The following is a 6,237-nucleotide window of genomic DNA, read 5'->3' as shown; positions in this document are numbered from 1 at the left end:
AACAAAACTTGGGATGTTAAATGTTGAACGCCAAGTGTAGCAAACCTTCTGTTTGACACTGTTGCAACTCTCTAGTAAATTGTACAAACGACACACACATTTAAATATCGCCTTGCTTCGGCTTCGTCCTGGGTTCAGTTTGTATAAGTTAGATAGCTTAATTCGAAACTGCTCTTAAAGCTATCAGCTAGTCAAAACATCAGCCAAACCTGTACAACGGAAGGGAGACAATTCGTACAACACACATCAATCAACAAGGTTTTGAGTATAAAAAACGGCAAAATGTGAGGAGATATTAATTTTACAATCTGAAGGAAGTGTTCATGTGATGTTGGTCCTAGTACTCGAACCTGCTGTAATATCTATAGGCCTAGAGTGTTACCGCGAGGGTTGTACCCTACAACTTTGTTGTCCCTCTAGGACTTCCCGAATGTTGTATTTTACAACTGTGTTGTCCCTCTAAGACCCTACGAGTGTTTCATTTTACAGCCGTGTTTTCCCTCTATGCACCCACGAGTGTTGTATTTTACAGCTGTGTTGGTCCTCTAGGACTCTATGTGTGTTGTATCCTACAGTTGTGTTGTCCCTATAGGACCCCACGAGTGTTGTATTTTACAGCTGTGTTGTCCCTATAGGACCCCACGAGTTTTGTATTTTACAGCGTTAACTTCCCTCAAGGATTCGTCGTTGGAGCTTGGAGCTAAAGCTGTCGAAATACATAGGAATTTAAGCAAATAAAGTTAAAATGGCACTACAGATAAATAGTTTGATGTATAGAAGTGATATTTAGCAAACACTCTCATTTAAGAAAAATCTTACCAAATAAACACATTTAGGGTGATTAGCTCTGCTCCTTGAAGAGATGCAAAATACAAGGATATACAGAATTAGATAAGACACTCAAGAATCTCTACCCGGTATGAAACTATTCAGTACTATCCAAACTCCAAGGACTGCCTCTTCGGGTAGAAACCATTCCGTGTAACTCTAAAGCTACGGAATGCATTTGGTGAGACGATGAAGAATTTCTCAAGGAGTCTCAGGGATGTCTCTGGTTAGACGGTTAAAAATCTCCTCTTGGGGTAGAAATTAATCTTTTCTACTCAAAAGCCAGCTTAGAAAGTCAAAAATCTCCTTTTAGAATTTTTTTCTGTGCTCCTCGCAAGCTAAGAAATGTCTAGGGTTAGACAATAAAGAATCTCTCTCCTTTGTAAGGGTTATAATTCTTAGATTGTAGGAGATGTTCTTCTTCCATGGCAGATGTATGGAGGGGGTAGGGGGAGGTTGGGAGGGATGGTGTTATGATTATTTCATCTTCAGATGTTGATATCCTGAAATGTTGTTACCTGAGATGGTGTATTTGAACGATTAGTTTTCGTGACGTCATCGAGTTTCGACAGGACTGTATTAGCTTGTCGAGTTAGTTGTCAATACGTCACCGGGTTTTGGCATGCTTGTACAGTGTGTATTTAGACTCTCGGGTTTGTTTTCAGAGAGATCTGACGTTTCTACTGCGGTACTTTTTTGTCATGTAAGGAAAGACAACTCGTATTTTTTTTGTTCAGTTCACGTATGCCTTCAGTAGCATTTTTCTCATATTTATTCTCAAATTAATCAAGAGACTTTATACCAGAACTCGAAACATCTTTGCACACGCCTTCTGGGATTGATTAGTTCAGGATCATATATAGATATTAGAAGCTTAATCTAATTCGGAAGACTGTATAATTTGGAGAAAAAGTACATGTCTTATGTTTAATGTATTACCCGTCTTTTTATTGCAGACTCGGGGACTGACATGTATAATCAAGTATTTATGAACAACTTCGAGTTTTAAAGAAACATGACCTTTACAAACAAGGACAAAGGTTGTAGTATGTGGATTATCTCCTGTAATAAGTAAATGGAAAAAGAAAGTAAAGTCTGCTGTACATTTCTATGAAGAAAATGCCTGGGAAATGAGAATGATTGAAGACCAGGAGTTTTTTAGGTGATTAATTAGCTCATCACAGACTCATAATAGAGATGTCATACATTTTAAAACAACAGAAATATTGATAAATGTGAACTAATTGTTAGCTTACTTGTATCTGAAGATATATGGGTTATGTGGGGCCTGCTATAATGGTGATTATATGTACAATACTGGCTTGGGACTGTTACAATGGTGATTATATGTACACTGACTGGCTGGGGACTGTTATAATGGTGATTATATGTACACTGACTGGCTGGGGCCTGCTATAATGGTGATTATATGTACACTGACTGGCTGGGGCCTGCTATAAAGGTGATTATATGTACAATACTGGCTGGGGACTGTTATAATGGTGATTATATGTACACTGACTGGTTGGGGACTGTTATAATGGTGATTATATGTACACTGACTGGCTGGGGCCTGCTATAATGGTGATTATATGTACACTGACTGGCTGGGGCCTGCTATAAAGGTGAATATATGTACAATACTGGCTTGGGAATGTTACAATGGTGATTATATGTACACTGACTGGCTGGGGCCTGCTATAATGGTGATTATATGTACCATACTGGCTGGGGCCTGCTATAATGGTGATTATATGTACACTGACTGGCTGGGGCCTGCTATAATGGTGATTATACGTATAGTGACAGGGGCGTAGCGAGCCAAGCATAAATGTGTAAGCCCAGGCGAGGGGTCTGAATTTCATGATTTCAAAGGTGTTTTGGATCGTTTTCTGAGACAGTTTTTTTAAAATTTATTTAACAACAAACTTGAACCCCTGATATTTATTTTCAACTTTAGTTTGGAATTTTGTCCGACGTGCTCTATGCACGGATTTTTTTAAATGTGTAAGCCCGGTATTTTTCTTTCTATGGAAGCTGCGCCCCTGACTGTCTGACCCCTTGTTGTGCCACCGATGTGACCAACATACTAATGTGTTTTAATTTGATCCTTCTTTGCATTTACTTATCAGGTGTCAGTTTCATTATAACAGACAAGTGTTCTAGACTACAAAAGGTTTAAGAAAAAAAAATACTTGATATGATATTGCCTGGTACATTTGGAATAACTTTGACTGAGTAACCCGTCTTCAGGAGATCAGATTACACAAAACACCGGCATCCTCTTACAGGTATCTACTGTAAGCCTTCAAAGGACAGAAAGGCGTATGCTATTTTAACGAATGATATGTGTTACTGTTACATGATGTATACATGAACACCTGAATTTACTATCCCAGTTTCTGTTCGCAGTTAACGCATTAATGCAGTCAGTAGTCTCCATTTAACGTCACATTTAGAGAGTATGATTACATTAACAGTGTAGTGTTAGTCTTGTGACAACCATACCACAGTAAATGTAAGTATAACAGCACATTATCGACATAAACATGAAAAAAAACACTACTTAAATAAATTTGAAATCATGAAACAGTAATTTAATGATGAACACTGGTGTGTATATCAGACACCATCAGACTGTCATGTACATAAATACTAATATAGCAAACGGGATATACACTAATATATGAATATTAAAAGAAGACATTGATGTCAGGAATAGTAATCTAGAATCACTTCGATAAGATATACGGTCTTAAATAACACACACACACACACACACACACACACACAGAGAGAGACAGAGAGAGACAGAGAGAGAGAGTGAGAGTTACATTCAATAATAGCCCTATATTACTTTTTTCACAATTAAGAGATATCATCCTCTTTGCTTAATTTCTGATCGGCGTATATGAGTAAATCTTATTGAATTCTCAAAGAGAGGTTGTAACTGTCTTATTAATAGATTTCGATTATGAATGTATAGGGTACAAACATCAAAATGGTAATAAAAGTCTTCACATGGGCTGCTGCATCTACATTCAGCTGTATAACCTTTTGTTCTGAAAATGCGTAATCAAGAGATCTGGCAGGATTTTTCAAACGGAAACGAAGTATGTTTAAATTACGTAAATCCCAAACCTAAAAGCTTTTGTCATGTATTATTTCTGTCTTACTGATAATTTTTTGTTGTTGATGAGAAACAGAATTTCGCACGCTTAAGAGATAACCTGAAGTTCTAGTGATTGGAAACCATTTGAGAATTTAAAGATTTATGTTAAGATTAAATTTCAACTCTCAAACAATCAACGATTTAATTGTTTCATTATTTTTAATGACCTCTAACGAAACAAAATAGAAACAATGTCGTGAAAGTTTCGATATCATGTAATTTCCCTTTTCAGTTGAAAAAAAAAATCAATTGAGGTTTCGATCCAAGCATCTTTGGAGTCGAGAGCGGAGAGCTTACCACTGTGCCATCGTTACGTTACACATGATAGAGTGAAAATTTAGGAATCTTATTAAGTATGTAGTTTACTCTATCTATTGAACATATTTTGAATTTGTGTGAAATGCAAAACATGTGCCAAGAAAAACAAAGATGACAATGATGTGGTCAGTACATTAATGTCTGTTTATGCTAAAATGCCAAAAAATCAAATATCTCCAAGCACTGCACCCCTACCCTTACACTAAAAATCACCCAAATAATATAGAATACACAAGTTTGATCTTTTTTGAGGAAACAAAGTAAATATTCGCTAGTTTTCTTTTCTGTAAGTGTACGGTAAATGTCGTACGACAGATAACCTGTTTTACACTGTAAGATGACGCCAGCAGTATGTGTTTCACATTGTCTATGATTAATGTATTATACAAAAGCTCATCTTGGAATCAAACAATGATTACTAGTTAGTCATATATCATTCTATGACAACAAACAAGTTCATTGTAACATTTTACTGCGTTGCGGTGATAAAACCTTGAAAAAGTGAAAAGGTAATAGTTAACTCCGCTTTTCTCGATATTCTATTCACCAGCAAATTAAAATCGAATTCATCTAGTCCTTGTTGATTACTTACATAACAAATAGATCGTGATCAAGCGTAAATCCAAAATATCGGGAAAATACAATTTGCATATTTAAATAACTCATTTAAATATGTTGTCAAATTTGGACATAGTGACGTTTAAAATCGCCCTTTTTTAAAAGCAAACACACGCCCACAATTCTCCCTTTGGTGCATTTCTTATATTGGTGTCATGACGTCGTCTATGTGGTTTTAGAGTCATTTGCTGTTTCACTTATAATTCAATAAAATCAAACTGTTGGGAGGTATTCATGTTTAGAATAACCAACTACGTAGCAATGTTTTCGCGAAAAAACTGAAATATGGTGAGATTTTGAAGCTATTATTCTCTGGTGTTGCGGCTCTCTTTCACATACGTTCTATATACGTTACCTATCTCGTGATACCTAACGATAGCATGTAAAAACAATGAAATAAAATCAGTTAAACGGAGGTGAAGATCGAAATTCATCACCACAATTTACAAAATACAATGTCTGACATTAGTTCACTGTCTGATTTCATTGGTATTCTGAAATGAGTGCATTTGAAATGAATAGATTTGAAACACCGCGATTAAGATTTGTCCTGTTGTATATATACAGAATACAAGAGCGTGTTCAACACGTCTTCAAGAAGAAGCAAAGTGTGATTTTCCTGTCAAGCATGGGTTGTCACATGAACAAAACTCCCTAAAAGGGTGATCCACTTGTGCCCATTCCTAATCGCTTCTATAAATACGGTCATGCCATATGCGGTACGGTATACTGAGGTTTTGTACACTGTTCCGTTTTCTTGTGAGTACACGTTAACCTATCTTTATTTCATGTTATTTATGAATGCATTTCCGTTATTGTCTATGCAAAAAGTTGATCTATTTGAAGATTTGTGACTACAAAAAGTTTAGTCTTTAATTCGTTTATTTAACTTTTTATCAATTGTTGTAAATTGCATCCTGTCGATATCATGTATGATCTAGGGCCCCTTAGTATGAATGCCAAGGTTATATAATTTAGACTGGTCTATATAAAGATGTTTGATGAGAGAGAGAGAGAGAGAGAGAAAGAGAGAGAGAGAGATGTATAAGTTATGGCTTTAAGTCTAAATCAGTCTCTCCTTAACCAGACAACACTAGTAGCGTAGTTACACTGTAAACATTTCAATGCCGCGTGTTTCTAGGGTATACACTACCAATGTAACAATTCAGTCTAGGGGAAGAGTAGCAGAATTTGTGCTTTTGTTAATCCAAGACACATATTTCTTATAGTTGAATCGCATTTGTATGTCAAAATATCATGTAAAGAGCGTTAAGAAATTGCAATAACTTATACCTAATCCA

Source organism: Ylistrum balloti, unplaced genomic scaffold, assembly GCF_031769215.1.
Source record: "Ylistrum balloti isolate Yb309-2 unplaced genomic scaffold, AGI_CSIRO_Ybal_v1 Utg369874, whole genome shotgun sequence".
Classification (NCBI taxonomy): domain Eukaryota; kingdom Metazoa; phylum Mollusca; class Bivalvia; order Pectinida; family Pectinidae; genus Ylistrum; species Ylistrum balloti.
Note: the sequence above shows the minus strand (reverse complement) of the source record.